General features: G+C 42.8%; 2 protein-coding genes across 7 annotated transcripts in view; one reads left to right on the top strand and one right to left on the bottom strand.

Moving 5' to 3' along the window:
• rc3h2 (ring finger and CCCH-type domains 2) overlaps window positions 1-27,220 on the bottom strand; it is a 309,407-nt gene that overhangs the window by 17,742 nt on the left and 264,445 nt on the right. The window lies entirely within an intron of this gene.
• strbp (spermatid perinuclear RNA binding protein) overlaps window positions 1-27,220 on the top strand; it is a 118,447-nt gene that overhangs the window by 2,105 nt on the left and 89,122 nt on the right. The window lies entirely within an intron of this gene.

Below are 27,220 nucleotides of genomic sequence, written 5' to 3'. Positions count from 1 at the left end.
TGTAAAACAATGTTTTTAATATAGCAAATCAAAAAAAAAAAGTACAGTACAGTATTATATTGATTTGCGCTTTATGTCACGTCACATACAGGGATACAAAATGTGGCAGACCCATAGACCCATAATTCTGCATTATATTAGAGGGGGAACACATTTTCATCTCTGCTTTGGTTGTATATGAAACATTGGGTTTGCTTCTTCTGCTGTCTAGTTTGAATGAAGCACAAAACGTTTCCTTCCCTCATTGAGGAATCCGCCTCTCTGTCTCCATCTGTCCAAATGTGACAGAGTGAAAGGGAAACAAGAGAGGAGGAAGAAATGTGTAGTTGCTCTGCACTTGCTCAACCTGCTTGAGAGCATAGCAAGCATTCAGTGCCTTTTTATAACACTGCAAACTATTTTATCATGGACGGCTACACCTTATCACGTCTGTCATAGCAACTCTTTACAAGCGCACAATAATTGACAAGCCTGCCTGTACTATCAACTCATCTCTATAGGATACAGATAGCAGCATTCGTAAAGGTTTTTTCCTCACCTCTCCTCTATCCTGTCAGGACTGTCCTGGCTCACACCAATGCTTCTTTTGGTCATGTTTCTTTCATTGGAATGGAAACATGTTCGTTTCTTGACTGAATTATACTAGTAGTACTATCTGAAACATTGCCCTATGAGGCGGTTATCATTATTTACCCCACCATGCTCTATCCTACCATACATACCTAAAGGTAAAGGAAGTATTGCTTTTACAATGTAGCCAGCTACACCCTGCCAGATTCTGCCCCACTACACTAAGCTAGAAGAAATAAGTGTCTTAAGCCTGCCCTGTTCAGGTGCACCTTGCCCACCTTCCTATAAATGGATAGTTGTTTATATATATAAGGGGAAAAGTGGGTTCTTTAGTTGTTTTTAGCACTATATTTATACAGGCTTACTGTGTTTCTTGCACTTTGTATAGAATGCTGTGTGTGTGTGTGTGTAAGAGAGCGAGTGAGAGACGCAAGACACAAGTGTGCTTGTGTGAGAGTGTGAATAGCCTTCAGAGAGAGAGAGCGGGAATCACTGAGTGTGAGAGAGAGAGGGGGAGAGAGAGAAAGAGAAAGAGAGAGAGAGAGAGAATCACTGAGTGAGTGAGAGAGAGAAATATACTTTGTGTGAATGAGTGAGGGAGAGAGGCATTTTGAGATTTTGTAGTCCTTGGTGTTTATACTATGTACTGTACATGTATTGGTGTTTGTCCTCCTGAGTTATTAGATGGACAGGCAGCGGCAGAATTAAACGGGGAGTGGAGCATGAGTGACTGAGCCAGGTTAAAATGTGTGCATCATGCATGCTGTGAGCTCCCATAAGCCCTTCCACAGGCTCTCATTCTCATAAAGGATTGACTGGACAGTGCACTGTCTTTCTTTCACTGTTGACATGACATGGAAGATGTGACTGAGGACTAGAGAGCTGGTATGTGATAATGATGTGAGCGGCCGGCTCTTTCTTTCTTTCTTTCTTTCTTTCTTTCTTTCTTTCTCATGCCTTGCATAGTCTAACATCTATCTTTTCTAGCCTGCTTTTCTTTTGCTTTTTGTTTTGCTCCATGCATTACTTGTGGTCTGGCCTAATTTCTTTGTCCCTGTGTGGCTGTTCCTGTTTTTGTCCTATATCTCCCGTTTACTGCTGCTCACAAAGAAGCTGTCATAGTGATCAGTGCTTTGCTTCTTAAAGATGAACAATGGAACTTATGGTGCTACTGAACAGATCGGTTCCATCTAAGTTGTGTATCACGTAATTCCCAATTTGTGCATGCGCAAGGACCTTGTGAGCACAAAGGAATCTGTCAATCAAATGAGGTTCAGGTTAGCGTTGTACTCAAAGCCACTGGTTAAACATTTACATTTCCAAATTCAATACACTTTACAAACGTTGTTCAGAAATCCTGATTGTGGCTGTATCAAATTCAAACCATTAACACTTGGCTTATCTGTTAGGACAAATATTGCATTGCAGATACAGATATAGGCTATTTCCATAAGTCTCACGCCTCATATTTGCTATTGTGAAACTCACCGTGGGGTGCATTACTGAATACATTATACTAGTCTGGCAAGTATGTATTGTCTACTTTGATGCAGACAATGCATTTTTAAAGAAAGATACAATTTCCATGATTACCTCAAACTCCCCCAAGCATTCCAAAGCTGACAGAACATTAGTCTGTTATAACTCTTCCAATTCACCATGACATACAGAACAGCATACACTGAGCACACACCAAACTAAAGGCACTCATTCACACAGATACACACGTGAAGGGAGATTTGTCCCTCTTCTTCCTGACGTTCCCATCTATTCCTGGATTCCACACAGAGGTGGCAGGAAACAGGAGTATTTGCCGTCGGCAGAAGTAGTTTCCCTCTGCCATGATCCTAACCTACTCTTCCTCCTGTCGCACGCACGCATGCACGCACAAACTCAAGCACACACAAACACGTGCATACCCCTGCCGTCGACAGTTTTATTCTTTGGCCAGTTAGGGAGATCAGAAGATTACGATCGCTACGTACTATGTTTGTGAGAGAAAAACTGTTGTTGTTTTCCTAGTGGATATAGAGTGTGCTTGTGTTTTTGTCAGCAGAGAGAGTTGAAATAGAGAGATGGGGAGCTGGGTAAGCGGAGTGCAGATGGCTCCTTTATATTGTTTGAGAGAAGGAATTCTAAACACACACATATTTTCTTCCCCTCCACATCTCTCCTCTCCTTTTTTCTCACTAGTTTTCTACCCCCCCCCCCCCCCCCCCCCATTTTCAGTACATCACAGCACCAATGCACCACTGGAAGTTCTCTGTTGTGCTTACTGGAACCGTGGCAGCCAGCTGCTCTATCAGCCAATTAGGGATGCTTTTACTATAGCTTCAGCCAATTAAATTACAGCTACATATCCTGGCAAGGTGAGACTCCAAATCTGCTGCTGTGTGCTAGAATCTGAGAAGAGGCAGACACAGTCATGTTTCTGCTGATGGGCACTAGGCATCAGAACACACAGACACACACACACACACACACACACACACACACACACACACACACACACACACACACAGACACACAGACACACAGACACACACACGTCTAAGTGTGTTATTTAATTGTGAACTATCTAAACAGAGCAGTGTTTAACCAGAACCCAAGTAAGTGAATGCTAGATTCTGTGTGCGTGCACACACACGCGTGCGCACGCATATACACAGTATGCAGGTCTGCAGAAAATAGATCTGAACCAGGCCTGCTTCAGAGAGAGGGATGACAGCTAAGGAAGAAAGAGGGAGAGAATGGGAAGCGTAGAGAGGGAGGGATGCCCATGTAAGGTGTCCTATATTCATACAAGACAAAAGAGTTGCTTAGTATTTGGTTTGCTAAGTTATTGTTAGCACAAATTTCATCTTTTTACTGTCTTACAGTGACAGCAAGGAAGTGACAGTGTTTTTCACAATTAAATAGTTTAATACAATTGTTTAATTTACCAAATGTAAAAATGAAATGGCGCCATAAAATAATATTTTCCACAATATTTTATTAGATACTAGATATTCAAAGCTTGGCTTATTATGATGACAAATCTGTTATTTATCTGTTATGTCTTGGTTGTGTGAGTCAATGTGTTTTGGTCCATTGGAGTGACACAACATAAGACAATTACAGCTGTTGAATAGTGATAGCCTCTGAAAGTTGTTTAGCTTAATGAGAATAAGGGGGTGTAAATTAATTACTGCAACACAGTAATGCAAATTTGTCCACTCAGTAGTGCATCATTATTCTTACACTGATTGTCATTGTCATCTTTATTTAACAAGGAGAGTCAGTGGATAACAACTTACTTTTTAATTATGATGCCAATGACAAAATATCACACAGAGAATAGACCCGGTGTATGTCGTAGTTTTTAGGTTAAAAACTTAATCACAGTGTACAGTATCCATATAGTCTATTTGGACAGCCAACTAAGCAAGCTAATGTGCTCTGCAAAACAGTATTTGTATACATCACAGAATATCGATAAGGCAGTAGATATTCAGCCAATCAGATGACATCGCTAAAGGAAACATTATACATTATCTGATTGGTGAATGCCCTCCTGAAATCTTCCCCCTAACCTTAACCACACCAAACCCATGTCTAAACATAACCATACAGTGCCTTAACTTGCTGGCCTACTCTGGGGCCATGCAAGTCGGGAACTTTGTAAGTTGGGAATGCGTGCCACACCCAGTTATGCAATACCTGTTATACCTGACAGAGTAGTCTGACCAATTCCCCACTCGCCACTGCACACCTCCGCACATATGCCAAGATCGAGGTTGGTTGGATGATAGACTGGAGGAGCCAGCCCTATCGAAGGTCTTGAAGGGCGGATCCAAAGCCTTGCGCTCGGTACCAGCGCCGCTTCCTATTGCTTCACCAATGAGTTATGCCCGGGAGTCGGGACAGACACATTCAATATATTACACACACAGAGGTTTTGTGAATTTATAAGATTATACGCCAAACCCATGTTTAAACGTAACCATATCTAACCTTGCTTAAACGTAACTAAAATGAAGTACTTCAATTACACCAAACCCATGTCTAGTAAAAGTACAGTACCACACACATTACCAGCCCCTAGCCCTAGCTAAAATTAAGATCTGCTATTTTCGCTAAGAGGTGTGCCTTGAGATTTTTCGACTTGCCCATTGGGCACAAAAAGTTCCACTGGCGTAGAGGGAGAGCAGAGAACTGCAGGTGTTAGGCTCGGGCTGTAGGTGGAGCAGTCGACAAGATGGAGCGGGTGCAGATGGAGAGAAGAAATGAGTATGAGATGTGCGTTGAGATGCGTGTTGAAGAGAGAAGTGTGTGTGTAGCGGGGTATCCTAATGGCTCGGCAGGCAGGCAGGCAGTCATGTACTGTATCATTTACTTGTGTCCTTGCAGGTTCCAATCCAGCCGGTGTACGTTTGACGCACGTCATGCGGCAGGCCTCTCCAAAAATGTGGAGTGTTGATGATGTTAGAGGAGGTGATACGGTAGGGGAAGGGGTCTCATCATGCAGGAGAGAAGGGGAAGGAAACTGAAGATGTGTATGAGAAGGAAGAAAATGGGTCAGTGAATCTTGGAGAATGGGGGTCAAGAGAGCGCGTTTCATCTTTAGTGTGACAGTGAGATATGGGAGGCCCATCTGCTACACTGCTGATACTGTAGCACTCAGCAGGGTGTCATCTCGACACACACACACACACACACACACACACACACACACACACACACACACACACACACACACACACACAACCATTTGACATGCACACTCTGGCTCACAAACCACATGCACAGGCTCCTTGAGTTTAAGTCACCCTCACCTGCTGTCTTTTCTCTCTCCTCTCTTCACACACACACACACACACACACACACACACACACACACACACACACACACACACACACACACACACACACACACACACACACACACACACACACACACACACCACCCCATGTCCTGTCCTGTCCTGGTAGTGGATAGACAGCCAGGTGTCATTGCACCAATGGACCAAGGGTTTATACTTGCTGAGACGAACAGAAAAACTAAAGCTTACTATCATAACATAATATGCAAGCCCTATGTCATGGGATTATTAGTCCATGGCTTTTTTAATGTTTGTCAGAATGGGTGTAGGGGCACTCGGGTGGCACCGCCACAGGCATAAAGCTCCTGCCCACCACCACGCAAACAAAGGGTTTGACTGCTCCACTGTGCCACCGGCTTATGCCCCGCCGGTAAAACTCCTGACTGTCAGGAGAAAAGATGCCACACGTTTCAGAGGAGAAACATAATTGTCTGTACTCTTCCTAGGACCAACTATAGGAGTAGCAGTGTCAGGGGACTAGAATACGGTATACAGGGAATCAGGAATTGTTATAATGACTAAATTGGGGGGGGGGGGGGATATATAAAGAATGGGTATAGGCTATATACAGATGATGTAGTTCTCCAGAGACTAATACAATATTGTGGTAGTCCTTTCATATTAAGACCTAAGTAATGAGGCAAATTATTGGTTCATGAACACCGTTTTGAGACACTGTTTTAGAGATGGTAATAAGGACAAACTGTATGGCTGTGCTGCACAGCCATACAGTTTGTCTTAATTACCTTTTTCAATTTCTCTCAAGGTACATGCACAGTGCATAGAATGTACCTTTGGAGAAATTGAAAAGGGTTACAGATTTATATCTCAGAGGTTAACTAATTGGATCAAGTTAATTTCTTGTGTGTGTGTGCGCATGCCTGCAAGTAATAATTCCATTGACCAGTGTTAATAGAATAATTGCTACCTTCATGTTTAACAGTGGTGTATCACATTGTAATAATTGGTAATGGAGATAATCAATTAGATGCCATGTCCAATTATGTGTGCATGGCCCTCTGTGGTGAGTGTGTGTGTGTAGTATGTAAGCTCTGATTAAGACTTTTATCTACGCTAATAGACCTTTATCTAATAAGGCACAATTTATTTGTTTCACCTCCCTTATCTGCACACACTTGTAAACACACACACACGCACGTGCGTGGCCGCGCGCATACACACGCACGCACGCACACTACTAAGGCAGTCTCGCATAGCCAGATAAGTCTGGCTATGCGAGACTAGAGAGATAGAGATCTGCCTACTCCTACAGGCGGAGTAGGCGGAGCTGTGAAATGTCTGGCTATGCAAGACTATTACTAATGTAACACACGCATGATAGCACTACATGCATAGATTTTTGTTTTTACTGTGTCATCATTACAATACAAGGTGTGTGGTTGGAACATTGCCTTTCCTCTTTTTAGTGTCTACAGTATATAGTTTGTCTGTTCAAAATGACAAATAAATATAATACATTTTGTGCTTTCATCAATAAAGACATTTCACCAAGCTCTGATGGCACTAGATTAGATTAGCTTGGAAGCTGGAATGTAATGAAAGCATAGGCCTGTGACTATTACTTTAAATGACGTAGGCTTATGGAAATTAAATTATATTTCTTTAGATTAATTAAAGTGTTTGGCTTGTATGTAATCACTAGTGTCAACATTAGACTGTATGTAGTTATAAAAGACAAAGGACTATGGGGATACAAAAATGGGGGAACACACACACACACACACACACACACACACACACACACACACACACACACACACACACACACACACACACACACACACACACACACACACACACACACACACACACACACACACACTTCATTGTTCTTCATATTCTTCAAATCCAGTGTGCTGTGACTTCCCTTATTTTGTTGATGGGAGGGACTAGGATAAAAGGCAGAAAGTTCAACAGCAGCAGCAGCATCATTCTTCAAACACACACACCACACAAAAACACACACAAACACACACACACGCTGCTTGCAGCTATTGCTTGATTTCTCCTGAGATCTAGTGGAGCGGCATCACGGACTCACTTCAGCACACACGTCACTGACAAAAGTAACTGACTGACACACACACACACAGCTTTTCTTTACCCTGCATAAAAGAGCCATACTCGCATATCAACCAGACCAATATCATACAATATATCGGCTGGTGTTTGACCTTATTTGATGACCTCAGTATCAGAAATGATGTAGCCCATGTGTCTCTATTATTAACCACTTTCAATCTGCTGCACCTACTTTGGGCATGTCATTACAGGCCAGAGCTTTCAAATACCGTATCTTCAAAAATAGCAGATCTACGAGCTCAAAACGTGTCGTGAGCTTGTAGATTGGTTATTTTGTCTACTTTGCATGACACATGTCATATGGGAAAGTATAAAACGGGGCATTCATTTATGGAAAAAAACACAAGATTAAATATGGAGATACGAGGTTTTGCTCGACAGCGGGGAGAAATGAATGTTTTGCTGTGTGCATATTGTGAAGTTTAAACGGAAAAGGGAGAGTGTGTTTTGTTTTGTGTCTGTCTGTATGTGCGCACTCAGACGTGTGTGATGTGTGCTTGTGTGCATCCATCCATCCATGCTTGCATTTTTTTCCTGTTTGAATTCATCCACCACACAAGCCTCTCTGCAGCTGCCTGTCCGTGTTCCCTCTCTGCTCAATATTGTGTCAAGACACTGCTGCTTATTATTCCTCACTGTCTCACAGTTTACCCTGTTCACTGTCCTTACGTGAGACGTGAAGCGACTGTGAAACTATTGTAAATGATCCTCTGTCTCTGTGTGTGTGTATGTATGGCCATTTAACTTTATAGCTAATAGATCTCTTACTCAATATCTGACATTACAGTATGGTGCAATTTGTTGTGTTCAAAGTTGCATTATTGAACACATTGTCATATAAGACCTGTGAGTCATTCATCACAGAAGGATGAGACTGATTGCATCTTTGTTGCTGTTGCATGGCGGAGCCGGAAACCTTCCTTGTATATGCAAAACCATTAGTTTTCAGTAAATGAACAGAAAGAGAGAAAAAAGGATGTGTTCCAATGTAGTTATTATTTAGTCACAACGAGCTCTCTTCACTCGATAAATAGAAATATTTGACCACTTTCAACCTGGCATCCCTATTTTGGGCATGTCATTATAGCCAAGAACTTAGCTGATCTACAAGCTCACAATGCCTTTTTTGGGTAATACCTTGGATTCCATCGAGCTTGTAGATCTGCTATATTTGGTGAAGAGATTTGGTTTAGAGTGAAAAAGCAGTCCAAGTATCAAGCCAACTCGAACTCGGGTCTGTTTTTACTAATTCTAGAAGGTTTAAGTGGTTGATATAGTCCAGTCTACTCTGTGCTTGTCCAAGATGTACCTGCATCTCTGGGCCATACGTTCCAGCACCAAGTCATGCTACATAAATAACACAGTAAAGTGTGTACAAATGGACCCATAAGATTTGCTCTGGTATGTTAGTCCAGTAGTCCTAGATGTGCTGTGTGTGTACTGGGCAAATAAAGGTGATTCTGATATTTCTGACAGGAATAGGGACATCTAGACAGTATTGCATTGCAAGATTTGATACTAGAAGGAACAAAAACATTGAATTTATTTCTGGTGCCAATCCGTGAAGAAAAATGCCAAAGTGTTAGAAGCATTTCCAAAGAAAATTGTTTTGCTACAGTATGTTATTGGCTGGGTGTACTGTAATGTAGCCCATAAATAACTTAGGTGACGATAGACCGAGCCCCTCATAGATGCTGTGTTTTGATGGGAAATGTTACTGTCCAAGGTTCTGAAATTCGTATTGACAAATCTACTAGATTGAAAGTTATGATAATGCCATTGTCCAAGATGTCATCTATATCAGAGATTGCTGCTTGTCATGTAAATTAAATGTGAGGTCTGACCATTACATTATGACAGCTTAAGTAATATTTCTGTTTGCTTTCCTTGAATTCCTTCTCTTCTTCCCGTCTCATGTCCACTTGCATGGTGATGATATAGGATGTAGGCTGCAGAGGAGTAGCAGAGAGCCAACATCGGCAAGTAATCGAGCCATATTTTAAGCACCAGGAAAGAAAGCAGGAAAGTGAGAGTGGGCCTGCCGCCTGAATAACTTTCCTTCACCGCGGGACCCCAGTGCTTATCTGAACCGTGACCGCCAAATCCTTTTAGAGGTCTTGGCTTTTTTGGGGATATCCACCCGTAAGGCATCGCACTGCAAGCAGGAATTTGCAAAACAAAACAACTAGCAAACTTTGCAGGCGAGTTCTTATCATAAATCCATGCGACTTGATTTAGGAAGTAATCCTCTATCTACAGTATGTATTAGGGGGATGATCTTTTTTTTAGTCCTGATGACTTAAAGTACATGGTTCAACATCCCGCTTGGGAAATGGGTCGCAGCAGAGCAGAGCAGACCACCGTTTTAGGATGAATGGTTAAGATGAACAGTTAGTTGGTTCAGAGGAGGCACACAGCCACGTGGAGCAGGAGGGTGTTAAACTGTAGCCGTGGTACCTAAATATGGGAGGGGAGGGGGCCTTCCCCCATCGGAACACTGTCATGTGTTTTACTTAGTAAGTTATTATGATCTTTTTCAATTATCTCTTCAATTTATAGAAAATTAATAGTTAAATTATACCTTGATAGGTGATGGCTTGTACATTCTTGTGGATAAATGTGTTAAGTAATTTTGACAAACTGTATGAATTATATACTGTACTAGAGTTTCGGGGGGCTACGCCCCCCTCAACCCCAGCCGTGCACGGGGCCCAGCGTGGGTGCGTGTATAGTGGGGTACCCAAATCGCCGGAGTGAAAGTGTCCAAAAAAAAAAAAAAAAAAATGTTAATAGTGATTGTTACTTTGGTGGTCCGCGGACCCCCTGGTGGTCCGCCGACCCCTGTGAGTGTTGGGACCCCCGGGGACCCCCCTGGAACATGGCGGACCCCTTCGGCAGTTTTTTTTTTTCCATGCACGGTTTGCTTGTTTCTGTCGCTTGTTTTTTAAAACCTGGCAGCAAACTTGGCAACCCGACTGACATCACTGACCTATCCTTGGTATTTGTACTTCCGGGTTGCATAATGATGACATCACTGTCGAGTCCTGTGGTGTCATGAACCTAGGCAGGTTTGTTTACCAGATTACCGTGGGCAGCGTGCTGTGCTGTGGCTGTTTGTTTTTGTGTTTGGGATGAACATGCCACGTGAAGGACGGACATATTGTGAGCGAGACATGAGTGAAGTGAAAGTAACGGCCTGGGTGGAACAAAGGAGGTACGTAAGAAGGGGGGGGGGGGTTGAAGCGAAGGAGCTGTGTGTGTGCTGTTGTGGAGGACATGGGCAGAGTGCAATGGCGGCCGCTCCTGTTGTTTCGGCGAATCCCGTCGCCGTGCGGTGTCGGTGGTGTGCACGGTAAACGGTACGAAGCTGCCTCCCCTTCCGTTTTGTCCGACATTTGGTGAGTAGAATTAATTATGTTGCGCGGTGGAAAAGGTGTAGGGAGCAATGAGATGTCCCCTACGCGACGCGTAAATTCAGCGCGGCCGCCGTGGCGAGTCAGTTGGCGACATGTGGTCTGGCGGTGCGTTGTTTATTCGATAACAGAGCTGTGGGGTGTCGCACCTAGGGTGCGGAAGTCGCTCGCCATTTATATAGTTAGATGACATACAGTATATAATTGACTTAGTTAAAGACTTCAGACACAAATGTCTATCAACACCAGTTGATGCATCAGTGCATCGCATGCGACACGTTGTGAGCTTGTTGATCTACTATTTCTTTTTTTAAACTGGAAATATTTGGAACATTTTTTAAACATTTTAATAACACATGTCTTGTATGGGGGTCCCTGGCACAAAATATTTTCCGCAGCTAAATACATATTAAATTGAGGGTCCTTGACCTGCACCCTGATCAACATCAGTGATAAACCGGGCCCCTTTTGTCAGGAAATGTTTGCTGTCCATGGTACTGAAAGTCTTATTGTGAATCAGAAATTCATCTTTGTAAACGCTGTTGAGGCCTGTAACTTGTAAATTACTGCCTTGCTTACTTTTTCTTCTGTACTTACTTTTTGAATTACTGCACAATAGGCAGCTCAGTGTTGTGCTTGATGTGCTGGCTATTTGGCAAGTAATGTAAGCCTGTCTCGTTAAGCTAATTCATGACAATAAAAAGACTCTTCCTTCATTGTATTGCAGGGTTAGAAGGTAGTAGGTTCTATTTGCTGTTTTGTCACGTATATGGACACGGCTACTAGAGCTTGGGCGCCTTTTTTAATTCATTTTGTTGGTGGGGTTTTGTGAAGAATGGAGCCTCTCAGATATTGAACCACTGACTTTGTAACAGTCAGCAGCTTCAAAGGTGTGTGTGTGTGTGTGTGTGTGTGTGTGTGTGTGTGTGTGTGTGTGTGTGTGTGTGTGTGTGTGTGTGTGTGTGTGTGTGTGTGTGTGTGTGTGTGTGTGTGTGTGTGTGTGTGGCTCTTTTTATTCTAGGTTAGCTGTAACTCAACACTATCTGCATATCTCACTTCACTTGTACTACTCTTTTCCTGCTCGAGAACAGTCTCTCTGTCTCTCCATCATTCTCTCTCTTGTTTCTCCCATTCTTGTTTGAAATAAAGGAAGAAGTATGCTCCTTGACCCCCTCATAAAAATGCTTTATAGATTTAGCGATTATAGATTTTTAAACTTGAGGTTTCTTCCTGTCTCTGTGGACTCTTGAATAAGTGCTAGACTGTGTTGGGTGCCAACCGCGCCGGCAGTTTGCTTACTGTCGGCTGCTGTAAACTAGTAGTTATGCATGCAAAACAGATTCATGAACCCTAGCTGCACCCTCTGCATAGAGAGCAGTGATTTAAAAATTACTAGTTGGTTAGACAAGCAGCTGGGTTTTCTCCAGTGATATAAAACTGATTGGGAAATAACTCGCCTGTTGGCCAGCCTGTGACATCAGTCGTCTGATGACATGGACGACTGACGACACAGGCTGACCACATGAAGTCTGAGATCCACAACGGAGCCACGCTGTTCCCATGTGGATCCCATGTTCTAGGTGACATCTCTGTAATATATCGTTGCTGTCAGGCAGAAACCTCTTATCTCTCTATTATTATATTTGTGTGTTTTTCGTAAATTAACGGCCTACTTGATCACACTACAGCGTCACACAAAAGTAGTAGATCCACATGCTCGAAACGCGGCGCGAAGCGGCGCGTTTCGAGCATGTGAATCTGCTACTTTTGCATTTTTTTTTTATTTGAATCCTGAAAAGTAACAGCTTTGGACGATATGACTCCGGACTTGGGTAAGGTTTCAGCCCGATCAAAGCCCCATTGACTTTCATTATAACTTTTTTTAAATAGTTAACGTTAATTTTATAAAGTGTGGGGAAAAAAGAAAGAAAAACAAATGGTGGATGTAGCCCTCTGGCAGCGTTAGTGAGCGTACGTGCAAAGTTTGATCCGGTAAACGCCGTAAACAACACAAGTCACGTAGACTCATTGAAAATCCTATTCAAAGTGTAGTAGTAATAACTTTTATCCACTTTCCTCTTGAGCTTTGTATTGCTGCAGTGTAACCCAGCAGCAACAACAGTATTGCTCTGTTCTCTTTTCTCACAGAGAACACAGACGCCATACAGCAAACCTGCAGTGTATCTCTTCTCTAAATTGACCCTCTGTGTCCATTTGCAGCGCTACTGTATAAGCTACACTGTGGTCTTGTTTCTCTCAGAAACTAAGGGCTCCCACATGACAAGGAGTAATATTGTGTTTAAATGAGCCCCGGTCTTTGGGAGAGACTAAAATGCACTATTTGTGCTCTGGGATGAAAAGGGTGTAAAGAAATCCAGTTTAAGTGTATCGGCCACAGAATGAGATGTCGCACCAGACAAAAAAATGATGTATGCGTAAGACTCAGCCAACCCCCCCCCCCCCCCCCCCCCCCCCCCCCCCCATACACACACACACACACACACACACACACACACACACACACACACACACACACACACACACACACACACACACACACACACACACACACACACACTTTATCACGGCCACATACAATAACATGTTTAAGTAACACATTCATTCTCTGAAAGGCTGCTGCAGTGCATTACTTATGCCATAGTCAGCTTAAGCTATTTTTGTAGCCCAGAGTCTTGTCAGCCAGGCAAGCAGGCTGGCAGAAGCCACACCTATTTCAGACCAGCCCTGCAGGGTTAATCCATTTAGTCCTTTAAAGGAGTACTTTTGCCCCCCCCCCCCCCCCAATCAATTACTCACCCCATGAAGCCTTGATTTCATATTGCTACGGGCTCCAACTTTGGAGCACACTTTGTGGCGATGCTCATCTTATGGTGTGCTACACTTTGATTTGTTACCAAAATGAGGGACCTCACAGTTCTCTCTGTGAAAAGTCATAAGTCGCCTCCCGGGATTTCCTAGTTTGCTTAGTCATCATACACCCTTTAGGACAGAAAGAGCAGTGGGAGTCATAAACTGCTGTCCTTAAATGTTCTCGAATCTCTGACCAAAAGTTGTTTGTGTCCCACCAGGCACAAGCCATTCTACAGTTGGTCAACCTTCACCACCAAGAACTGATTCACCTGCCCTTTTCACGGTATTGCTGACCAATGCTGAAATGTTCTCTTACGATGGATGATTAAGAACACAGAAAGATACACTGGAGGTTTTATCCTGCCACTGCCTGTACAGTTGCCAGGGCTGCAACTGTATTCATCTGTCTTTTAACCCATTTAGACCGGGAACGCATGTCTGTCATTGTAGACGTATTTGGCTATTCAAAAATAGCAGATATACAAGCTCATAGCGTGGCACTTGGTGCCGTGCTTGCGTGCTATGAGCTATTTTTTTTAAAATCTTGACAGGAAAAAGTCCTTGACAGGAAAAAGTTTGAGAACCACTGATATTATAGCAAACATATTTTTTTTTTCCCAAAAAAAGACATTTGTAGAATCCTCAGAAGCAAAGATTTGAGTTAAAAATGTTTGCTTTAAAAATATATATACATTCAAAGATTTGCACAAATGTTCACGATTTCAAAACATTTTAAATGCAGATCTACAAGCTCATAGCGTGGCACTCGGTGCCGCGCTTTGAGCTTGTATGTCTGCTATTTTTGAGTAGCCAAAGAAATCTTAAAATGACACAGATGCGTTCCCGGATTGAATGAGTAAAATTAAATATAATATGGCTTGGGCCAACATGTGCAGGTAGATAGATAACAGGTAGATAACATGTGCTGTACTACTGAATAGATGGTAACCTAGATAATAAGATAAATAGACTGAACAATAGCTAGTATGCTTTAGAGTACCCTTCACCAATAAAGCCTTTTAATTACTGCTCAGAAGTGCTGACCTGTGTACTTTGCAGTTTTTATGGTTTACTGTGTAGTGGCAGCACTATCAGCTTGAGATATATTTAGTTTGGTTCAAATATAGGCCTATCTCCTGAAGTGTCTAACCGGAAGTACTACAGGAAGGGCTGCAGGAAGTTTTGATACCCTGGACATCATGTAGCCCTGTACTTTTAGACACTTTACAGTAGTTATCTTTTCAAGATTTATCTTCGCATGAGATAAAACTGGGAAAGGGGTTAGTAAGTAATAGGCTATATTAATAAAGCCACCTTAATAAAGGCTTTTTCCCTTTTTCACCATAAGAGTGCTCTTCCAAAGAGCACCTGTGTTATACTTTTTTGGACTTCCGAGCACTCCAGACCCTTTTCTCAGGCTATATTAGAGATTGGAATAACATATGGCAGATAAAGTATCAGTTTCTTATCCTTATATTACCTAATGTTGAAATGCACTGTTATGAACTATGAGAAATCTCAAGCTCTCAGTAAGTTTATGCTGCTGCGCTACAAGTAGCTGAAGTATGCAGATTTCCTTTATAGAAAGTTGTACTTAAATTATATACCATCTGTCAATGATGTGCCCTTAATCTAGAGTTGCTTGGTAAAAACTAGGGAGAAAGTAAAACAATTGGGATGGGTTGTTGAAGTGAAATTGTGGGCAGAAAGGGGAAAGAAAACTTGTAGAGAGAGAATAAGATGTTACCATCCAATAAATCTGTCCCCAGATGCTTCAACGAATGGAAAACTTGAACAAATTGCTAGTTTTATTTTGCTACTATTATTATAAGATTATTTGGTCATTTTACGCTTTATTTAGACGATATTTAGTGAGAGGCGGCCAGGTGAGACTGTAGAGAATGGGGATGGATGTTGTGTTTATTTGATTAGCTATAGCTCCGCTCTGTTCTGTTCTGCTTCTGTGAATACAAGCGCTGGCAGCGTGAAGAGCTGCAGGTAAAGCAGCTTTAGGGCTGTCACGATGAAGACATTTTAGTTGATGATTAATTGTCACATAAATAATTGCAAATCGTCATCCTCCTATAATTCCACAAACCTCCGGTGAGACCAAAATGTGGTGAGACCAAAATTGTTCTGCCCGGTTCTCCTCAGTGGCTGGAGCTATTGATCTGAAATTGCACACGGCTATTGACCATTACCATGTGCACGGAACTGCGAAGCCCGTATTTCGATTTCCCCAACTGTCAGCTGTTTATTTGCGTTTTTATGTAGAAGAATGTCGCCATGGTTACGGCTGCCCAGCTGTGGGATGGCCCCGCGAGATATGGGATGAATGGCTCCCGGGTTGCCAGATCATATGCGCATATCCCCCCACGGTGATTTAAGTGTGTTTTTGGCATTGAGCACTGGAATGTGTATGTTTGCCTTTTTAGGCTTTGTAAAAAAAAAAAATACAAAGCCTATTACTGAAATGTGAAAAGAAATGACTGACAACGACTGGCACCAATAATTCAAATCAACAATAACGTACTATGGCCAAAACAGGCCATATACTTTCAAAACCAAAAAATAGCAAATCTACAATATCTCAACGCACCATGATGCATCATAAGCTTGTAGATCTGCTATTTTCCACATTTTTGAAATGTCTGAAAGTTTACGAAAACTTTCGTTTTTTTGCCCTATAGTGCCCAAAATAGGGACGCCAGACTGAAAGTGCAGCCTGGACAGCAGTGTGGAAATTATGATGGAAGTTCTACATCTCTGTTAATTTCATACAGCTCTTTTTATACGGATGAATGGAAACAATTCTAGCGATTATGCAAAAATAATTGCCATTAGCTCAAATTGTTGCAATCAGGCGATTATGTAATAATTGTATCAAGCCTGGGGTTTATTTGATTAGCTGTACCTCCTTTCTGTTCTGTTCTGCTCCTGTGAATAAAAGCGCTGGCAGATAGAGGAGCTGCAGGTACAATACGGCGGCATGAAGGACATGGGAGTGGCGGGATGGCGGGGCGAGGAAATTAAGGTGAGGTCGGGCGTCGAAAGATGGAGACGAGCAAAGAAACTGAGATAATGAGCATAAAAAGACCGGAGCGGAGGAATGTGCGAGTGAAAGGGGAGGTGAGGGAGTGAACAACGACAAGCGGAAGAAGAGAGGACGTTTATGGAACACTGAAGCAAACAATGAGATAAAGCATTGAGACAAAGTAATCTGTTACAAGGGCCATTGGTAATGTCCCATTTGTGATGGGGAGGGTTGGGGCGGTGGACTTGTCTTAAAACACTTCAAAAGTAACTGCACCTTAATGTACCTCAAAGAGAATTGCAAAAAGGAGGAGGAGGGGGGGGTGGGCTTAGGGAAAGAGGAGAGCATGCGTGCGCTCCTCCCGTGCTGTTAGAAATGGAGAGGACAGAGTTGGCAGAAGCTTTTAGAAGTAGAGAAGCAGCAGAGAATGAAAGAAAATGGAGCGAGTGGTTGGAAGATGAAGCGACCAAAACACAAGGAGGAGAAGCAACTGAACAGAGGAGAGAAGGGAGGAAGGAGGAGGAGACGACGACGAGGGGATCTAATGCCTGATTTGTATTTAGTTGTGTATTTTTAGGACAATAGCGATCTACAAACTCATACAACCCGCGTTGTGAGCTTGGAGATCGGCTATTTTCTTTGCACGACACGCCGTGCATACGACTAAGTCTGCAAGTATAACTCAAGCTTAAGCCAGGTAGAAGCCAGGGGATTACGAGTGAGGTGGGGCAGAGCATAGTGGGTTTCTCTCCAACAATCTATAGGTGGATAGATCAATGAAGGAAAGGAGCAGAGGGATAGGTTCAAAGTTTGCCTTTCTTTTTTTTTATTGCCCCATGGACTTACAATATAACTGACGCAACATTGCAGACTGTGAAATTCTTCCACTTGGAGCGCTCTCGATGGTATGAGAACTACGATACAATGAGATTCAAAACAGTTTGATTGGCTCCTCATCAGATTCGAAATGGAAATGCACATGAAGGTGTCATAACTATGCGTTTCCGGTTCAGATCTGCTGATGAGTTGTCTTGCGTAGCCAGACAACTATTGCACAATCTCTGAATGCTATTGTATAGAGTGAGGAACTACCCCCAGTCGACCCCCTGAAAGCCAAGAAAAGAAGCTGTCATCTGTTCGTCATTACCGCTTACGAAAATATATTTTAAAATATCTTTCAAATGTATTTTAGAATTTCCATTTCTGACTAGCAGCATATACTGTATACAGTATGCTTCGAATTTGATTTACAGTAGGACAGATTTAGGAAACGGAGGAGGCGGGAGTCGCGGGACATCCACTTTACTCCCGAATAGTTTTCAGCGATTCCTTTGCACAATTGATTATATTCGCACAGCGGCCAATTTGGCTTTTTCATTGAAGAAACGGGTAGGCAACGGGGTGGCATTTCATTAACTTAATAGCAAAATGGCCGCCGTGTGAATATGGTCGAACGAAGCTATGGGAAAATGATACGAGTATACAGCATATACTTCTGGATACCTGGGACTACAGTTCTGCACGGAGCCTATTGAGATATTATGCCAGCCCTTTTCATCCTTTAGAAATTGTCAATCAAATCAAATTGTCCCCTTTAGTCGTTGGGGTATTTGTCGCTGTACATTTGAACGTTTATGTGAAATTTGTCATCTGCCATTGTTTGAGAAACGGTGATCTAATTTAGCATCTGATCAACAGAAGCCAGACTGTTATCTCCGTCTGCGTTGTATCACGTGATTTTATGACAGCATATCATCATCATTTTAAGCGATGTTGGATTACCATATTGCCGTTATACCGCCCAGCCATAACGTAATGTTAGAATAGGATGAAGGAATTGTAGTAGTATCCCTGTCCTCGAGCTCTTTAGCTAAACAGCCTGAGGCAGAGATTAAGTACATGTTTCACAATGATACCATGGAGACACTGACCTCTCTCTCTATGTCGCTCTCTCTTGCTCTCTCTCACACACACACACACACACACACACACACACACACACACACACACATACACATACACATACACATACACACACACACACACACAGCATACATGAATGCACGCATCCACGCATGATTGCATGATTGAATGCTAAAAAGCGTGACCACCTGGATACCTGCATAGAAATGTCATGCAAATTTTCTGACTCTTTCACTATCCCTCTGACTCTCCCTCCCGCTCCCTGGGAATTCTCTGACCTAGTTAGTTCCTCGGCGGAGTTATTTTTACATATTAACAGAAGGAGACAATAGTTTGTCCTCCATTCGTCCTAGCCTCATCCCTTTGCTACCTACAGCGCCTCTCTTCTCCTCCATCTCATCTCTCCTCTCCTATCCATCTTCATCCTTTCTTCCTTCACTGTTTCACTTCCTTTCCTTTTTCACAACCATATCTCCCTTTACCCCCATCTTCTTTCATTCTCTTTTTCTCTGTTCCATCCACATCTCTTCTTTCTTAACCGTGTTCCCTTTCCCTGATCGTCCCCTTTTTTTTTACCTCCCTACTCTTCCAACCTCAGCCCTCCTGTTACCTAACGTACGCTCCATCGTACAACTGCACCGCAGACCGAACATAGCCGATCTATAAGTTCACAGCGTGTCGCATCCACAAAGTATAAATCGGGCTTGTACCCTCTCCTCTCTGTTCTCATCTGCTCTCCTCCTCTCCTCTCTCCAGAGAGTTATGGGACAGAGAGTGGTTGCAGGTGTAGACAGGTCATCTATCTGGCTCCTAATGATGATAGATGGGAGGAGGAGAGAGAGGAGGAGAGAGAGGGGGGAGGGGGAGCGTGTGTGTGTGTGTGTGAGAGAGAGAGGTGGAGTGATGCGATGCAGTGTGAGATAAAGAAGGAAATAACATGGGAGTAAGAGGGCTGTGTGTATTTGTCTGTAGGCTGGCAGATGGTGAGAGTTTTACTGATATGTTGATCCCCATGTGTTTATGAGTCCTGCTCTCTCTATTTCTCTAACACACACACACACGCACGCGCGCGCATGGCACACACACGCGCAAACGCACACTCTCTCTCTTATATAGGGCATACCCTGCTGCAAAGGGGAAACATGGTGGGTCACATCGACAAACACATCTCTAAATGTACACACATACTAAACCACACACAGACACACACGCAGGCACGCACGGCACGCATATCCCACAAATCTGTCTCAGCCAGTCCCTGCTGTCCTGTCCTGTTTGCAGAAGCAACAGAAGGCTGGTGCAGTCTCTGCAGACCTTGCTCTCTCTCTCTCTCCTCCTCACTTTCTCACTCTTTCTCTCTCACTGTACTTCTCTTGCATCCGCCGATCACTTTCACTCACTGTATCCTCACTGAACTGAATGGTGCTGTACTTTTTGTACAGTATGCTGCTGTAATGCAGAGTTCCTCTGGAACTGGCTTTCTCTTTTTTCAGGCTGCTACTGTAAAAGACATGACCTAAAGCAGTGGTTACTGAACAGTGTGCAGAGGAACCCATGAGATAAGTATATATACAACTATACAAAAACATTCTAATAGCCGATCTACAAGCTCACAACGTGTCGCGATTTGATAAGCCCTGGGACATTGGGAAATTCTGCATAATGAGTACTTTCTACATTTAGTACTTTAAGTACATTTTGAGACTAATACCTTTTTACTTTTACTCAAGTCATTTTTGAATTCCGGACTTTTACAGAGTATTCATACATTGCAGTATTGATACTTTTACTTAAGTGAAAAATGTGAATACTTTTGTCACCACTGCCTAAGTATAGTCTTTTCATGATGCGAAGCCTCTGGAGCTGGTTCAGGCAGACGACTCAAAGGAGCACCAATTCCTGACCAGCTGATCAGTCACATGCTCACTCCATCTGATTGGGGCGGGGCTATTTCAACCTCCCTGGCTGCTGCTCTACTGCTGCTTTCAAATAGCCAATGTATTATGTTTAAAGGGCGAAAGGCTCACTTCTTTTGGGCTCGTTTTCGTAGACCCGGTTGCTTATTTCTCTGGCAACACCGCCCACCACCACCACCCCAGCATCAACCTGTGGGCTCTGTTTCAAAACGATTCACTCATTAGGGTCTATTTCATTCCCTGTAAGATATATTTGGCAAATCATTTATTATATGTCACGCTTACAGGGAATATAACTAACTGACTGTATTAGCTGTTCTATTGTTTGCCTTAACCTACTTAGTGCTGCATTAATGATGAATATTTATCAAAAATCTCATGGTGTAAATGTTTTCTGAATGCACCAGCAGTCATACCACAATATTGATGTTGAGGTTTTTAGTAAGACATATTATGATGTTTGACTGAGTCCATATCGGCCAGCTAAAATGTTAGCTAAAATGACTCGGTGGACCATGGCATGTATTGTGAGATACAGTATGTCTATTTCACATTCTGATTCCAGAAGCCAGGTGCAATTGGATAGATAAGATTTAATGGATCCTCCGGGAGAGTTGGTGGGCCTAAATTGTGTATCTATCTTCACATGGTAGAACGATCCAACACCCTGGTCCTCAATAGTATCGCATCGCCAGATTTATCCGTAGCTCCGTGCCGATTCATAAGCTACAGTATGCACCGCAAATAGCTCTAGGTGCAGATATTACCTATAAGAAAGAGGCAACATTTTTGAAAATAGCCGATCTACAAGCTCACAACGCCTCGCATATTAATATGTGGAACCAAGTCAAACAAAATGTAATCCCTCAACTCCTGCAATTCAAAGTGCTTGTCAGGGTGGGGGTGGTCCCCAATTCAAATACGATTGTTTAAGGGGGTCACGGCGTGAAAAGTTTGGGAACCCTTGATTCTAGGTCGGATACACCCACACACAACTAAGTATAACTCATGCTTCAGTGTTTGACAAGGTGAAAGAACTGAGGGTTCCAGACATCCTGAGGTCACACCACACTTACGTAGGGCTCTGCCAGTCAGTCACTGCTGTTGTCTTCTCATAGTCGCCAGTCTCAGCCTCACATCGCTCCTCTCTCTTGTCTCGCACCTCCTTCTCTGTCGGTCCTTTGAGAGAGAGCGCAAGAGAGAGAGGTTGGTAGATAGGTGTGAAGATCCCATCTGGTTGCATTTGGATCCACTACACAGACAGACAGACAGACAGACAGACACGGCTGAAGCCTTACCCATCCCGAAGACCAGACAATTTGGCAGACTGTAGCTATGGCAACCTAGATAAATAATTGGGCATGTCCCAGAATGTGTTAAAACCACTTTAACCCCCAGCATCCGTGTTCTGGGTAAACTTTTTTTTTTTAGAAAATAGCAGATCGACAAGTTGTGAGCTTATACATCGGCTATTTTCATACCTATTCTGGGGGGTACATTTGCCAAAAAATATCCGATCTACAATCGTCTATTTTCATTTTATTATGTTGAACGAAAACAGAAAAGTCATTACTAGTATAGAGCCCTGAGGCACTCCGCTCGACAACATTTGGGGCTATTATGAAGTTGGTTGAGACTGAGAGTCTTTTAACTTCTGCTTTCTCTGAATACATGTACGGGTAAACAAAGTCCAAAAAATACTTCCGTTTTCCTCACTCACTGTCTGTCTGCTTGTCTGTCTGTCTGTCTGTCTGTCTGTCTGCCTGTCTGTCTTTCTGCCAGCCACTCTGTCTTGAAATGTCTTCACTTTTCTTTCTCTCCTTGTTGTCTGTGAGGTATGGTAGGTGCCAGAGTGTTTTTCTTCCTATCCTAGACGGTTGGAGCAGAGCCTAGATGGCTACGCCAATGGACAGATCTGTCCTCCAGGGTTTAGTCATGACAGCCTGGTCTCTAAGCCAGGTGGACACAAGCTGTCAAATAACTCCTGTTCCTCACAAATTATTTAACTCATTTAGACCGGGAAAGAATCTGTGCCATTTTTTTAGATTTCTTTGGCTATTCAAAAATAGCAGATATACAAGCTCATAGTGTGGCACAGAGTGCAAAAATAGTAGATCTGCTATTTTTGAAAAATCGTGAAAATTCGTGGCAAAATCTTGGATTACATATATTTTTAAAGCAAACATTTGTAAAATATTTAGTTCCAGGAACCCCCAGAAGCAAAGATTTGAGTTACAAATGTCCGCCAAAAAAATAAAAAAAATCAAATATTTGCACAACTTTTCATGATTAAAAAAAAATAGCAGATCTACAAGCTCATAGCGCGGCACTCGGTGCCGCGCTATGAGCTTGTATATTTGCTATTTTTTAATAGCCCAACGAAATCTAAAAATGACACACAGATGCGTTCCCGGTCTTAAAGAGTTAAACCACTTGAACCCCCAGCATACCTATTCTGGGGGGTACATTCGCCAAAAAATATCCGATCTACTATTACGATTCTCGATTTTTTTCCATCCCTACTCACAGCAAATGCAAAGTCGCTGTTGTGCTGTCAAGTGGAGCAAGCAATAACCCGTTTTCTTGTTCAAAGACATGGGTGTACTGTAGTTTGCTCAGATTCTGCCATTGTAGAAATGCCACTTTATCCTCCCCCCCCCCCTTTTTTTCCTAAATGACTTGAGCTGCCCTGCTTCTGTCCTGCAGGGAAATGCTAAACTTTGGAAGTGGCATAACTTGAACTGTTGATCTGTCTGCACAGTGCTATATGTCTTCAGCTTGTCAACCTTTAGTTGGTTGTTTGGCACAGGATGTCTTGGTTATTCCTCCCCACACTGCATTACTGTTAAAGGCATCCGGCAACACAATGTATAGTCTACTCTGCAGTTTTGTGTGTCAGTGTCTGTCTGTCTGTGTGTGTGGGGGTGTGTGTTCTTCCGTAAAAAGGGATAGTGTTAACTAAATGTTTAGGCTCCTGTTCGCTACTGGAAGTAATTTACGAGTGCCTGCCGATATAGGGAACCAACGCCTAGAGACCCAAGCGGGTGTGTGTGTGTGTGTGTGCGTGCGTGCGTGCGTGCGAGCGCGCACACACACACACACACACACACACACACACACACACACACACACACACACACACACACACACACACACACACACACACACACACACACACACACACCAGCCCCAGTAGCTGTATGGATAACATAGAGGGGGTCTCTGCTGATTTCTGAAACAGAGGTCTCTTTGTAAAACTCGCCTCACACCCCTGCCGAGTCCAAAGACTGCCACTCTGTCTCTCTCTGTTTTGACACAGAGTCGGCAGACTCAAGCATTTTTATGTAAGTGACGGTTTATGAGCCTGCGTATTCCTGGGTCCACGTGCATTTGTGCATGTGTGTATGGGTGGGGGCGTCTGTGTGTGTGAGAGAGAGACACTTTTCCTGTCTAGTTTAACATGATGCATATTTGCATGTTTTGCAAAGCTTCTTTCAGAACCCCGGCTCTATCCTCAACCTATCGGCTTTGCTTGAATAAACTAAAAGAGAGAAGAAAGGTAGCTGACCATGGAGCTTATGGGTATGTTCACACTGTCCTCCTTAGGGAAAAAAAGCACTGTTTTTTTTACATGAAAACCTAGGAGAACTGACCAAAAGTTGGCCGCAGTTACAAGTTGCTTGGCAGAGGGGGACGCTTTCAAAGCTTGAGAGCAGCTAAACCTTTTTGAGAAATCTACTTTTCATCAGGTCACCAATTACGGTTAATTGTGTGTGTTGTGTTGTCTCAAGTTTTCTTTTTCATCAATCCTCCGCGACAGAGTTCAACTTGCCCCTCACAGTAATAAACTTTAAAACGGCTCCTGGACAAGGTTGTGACAGTGCATTTTGAATATGGGACTTCTACTTGTAACGGAGTATATATCTACATTGCAGTATTGATACTTTAACTGAAGTAAAACATGCGAGTACTTCTTCCATCACTGCAGAAGGACAGTGTGAACTCACCCTGAGGAAAGTTTCGGCCTTGCAGAAAGTCACTGCAATAGATTTTTGCTTACCACCACAGATGCAATTATCAAGCTTTTTTGTTTGCTTTCCCGTTGTAGAAAGGGGGGGGGGAGACCTTTTGATCGATGGTTGAAAGATACAGCGCTGAAGCAGCATTACAAAGTCTTCCTTTCGGTATAGAAACTGTTCATTCTTTCTAATTAGGCCTGGAGCCTTGAGAGAATTGGGGGGTTGTATTCTTTAACCCCACATGAAAAGGAGGAGGATGTGAGCCGAATATGTACTGTACATACGAGTGAGTGTGTGTGTGTGTGTGCACACGTGCGTGCACGCGTGTGCGGGTGTTGTCAATCAGAGTAAGCTAAAATTACTCCTACAATGAGAAAATGTGAAACAACATTTGTAGCCATTGTAAAAGGCCCCTGTCATGTATTTTACACAGATTGTAGAATAGCACTTACAGCAAGTTCACCCTCTAATACGGAAGTACTGTAGACTTGAATTGGTATTGTAAAACCACAAAGCACATGTCTCATAAACCTCTCTTATCACATGATCTCCTTGTTGCCCTTAACACATTCACTGCCAGGTGCTATGCGTCCGCTTCATCCGCTGGTGCCAGCGTTTTTTTACCTTGTTTTGACGATCTTTGGAGAGCCGCAGAAGCCACAACGTGCACGCGGATGTAAAGAAAAAGTATCCGGGCCCGGGGGGTGGGGGTGGGGGTGGGGGAGGGTCTCGTCTATCGACTGGAACAAAAACATTTGTACCGCGATCGACCATTTTGGGATGAAGTCACATCCGTCGATTCCATCTATCAGAGTCAAGGGATCATTCCTAAGTTGCTTTAGAGCGCCCTCTGGCGGAATCTTATTTTTTAATTGATGTAGATCTATGTCAATGGCGGTCAACGGTTGGATCTGAAAGGACATCTACGTCCTTGTCAGGGAATGTGTTAACGTGAGGCGAGAGAATACCTGTAATTTGAAGCGCCCAACACCTGTGGTTAAAGCAATAATCCGGTCGTAATTAACGGCAATACCTGTGGCGACTATAATGAAACTGTCAAACTTCTAGAAAGTCCTCATCCCGTATGCATAAACAACCTTTCAAGTTGCTGTAAAGTGGAAGGTGACGGTGCTCGGTGGCATGTTGATTAGTAGCTCTGTCTCCAGGAATGAAGGACAACAGGCTTGACACTGAAAAGTCCCAGGCACCTCCTCTTGTCTTTCTGATTCTCCTTTTCACCTCTCTCACCCCCTCTTGTCTCCACTATTGGTCCTCTCTGTCACTACCTGTTTGTTTACAGCCCGGCTTCATCGAGCCATATCATCCTGTGCTGTTTGCCATCTCATAGCTCTGAGTCTGATCACAACGGTCCTGATGAGAGCTTAATGGGAGACAGGTTAAATCGCCAGACATCTTGCTTTGGGAGAAGCAAGTAATCAAAAAATCAATACATTTTTCTTTTTTTATTACCATGAATAAACATTTTGCTTTCCCTCTCTTCTTTGTACCCATGTGTTAACCATGTGTTATGCCCTATATAAGTTGTAGTAGGGCTAATGCGATGCATTGTGAGCTTGTAGATCAGCTGTTTTTGAAAATCTGAAAATATAGGGTTAATCTCTGTCTTCTTCTCCTCATACACACATCGTTTGTTGCCTTCTCTGACCCCCCCCACGCGTGTACACACACACACACACACACACACACACACACACACACACACACACACACACACACACACACATACACACACACACACTGCTCCCTCGCTGCGTCACATCCTGATTTCCTTCCTCTCCTACTCTCCACCCTCTAGTAATTTCCTGATTGGAATTCCAAAATGGAGGCTGGATAACTGAAGATCTATGGTCTAGTGTAGCCCATCTCTTACTGAGGAAGTAAAAAGAAAGTATTTTCTTATGTATGTAATTCCTATGCACTTATTCATATAACAAAAACCTACATTGGCAGATATACAGTATAAGATCTGCTATTTTAGCCATTTTTTAATTAAATGTTTTGACAAAACCTATATCAATATTGGTTGGTAGATCTTCAATAATGTTGTTAGTCAATAGAGTATGGTCTGTAGATCTTCAATAATGTTGTTAGTCAATAGAGTATGGTCTGTAGATCTTCAATAATGTTGTTAGTCAATAGAGTATGGTCTGTAGATCTTCAATAATGTTGTTAGTCAATAGAGTATGGTCTGTAGATCTTCAATAATGTTGTTAGTCAATAGAGTATGGTCTGAGATCTTCAATAATGCTGAGGAAGTTCTATCGCTGTCGTAGGGTGATTTGCAGAGAATATAGTTCACATTTTGTGGTCTTGTTTGGGCACCATTAAAGCAGCAATTCAATTAGATATATTTTGACACACACTTAATCAGCTCAGTATATGTTAGAGCATCACTGTGATCAAAACCTTTTTTCCATGGAGATTGTCCGGATTAGGATTACATGTTGATATTTATTTAGCCTATTTATCAGAAAAACAAGGTTAGAGA

The sequence above is a fragment of the Gymnoscopelus microlampas genome, assembly GCF_963454915.1.
Source record: "Gymnoscopelus microlampas genome assembly, chromosome: 21".
NCBI classification, from domain to species: domain Eukaryota; kingdom Metazoa; phylum Chordata; class Actinopteri; order Myctophiformes; family Myctophidae; genus Gymnoscopelus; species Gymnoscopelus microlampas.
Note: the sequence above shows the minus strand (reverse complement) of the source record. Positions and strands in the feature narration are given on the sequence as shown.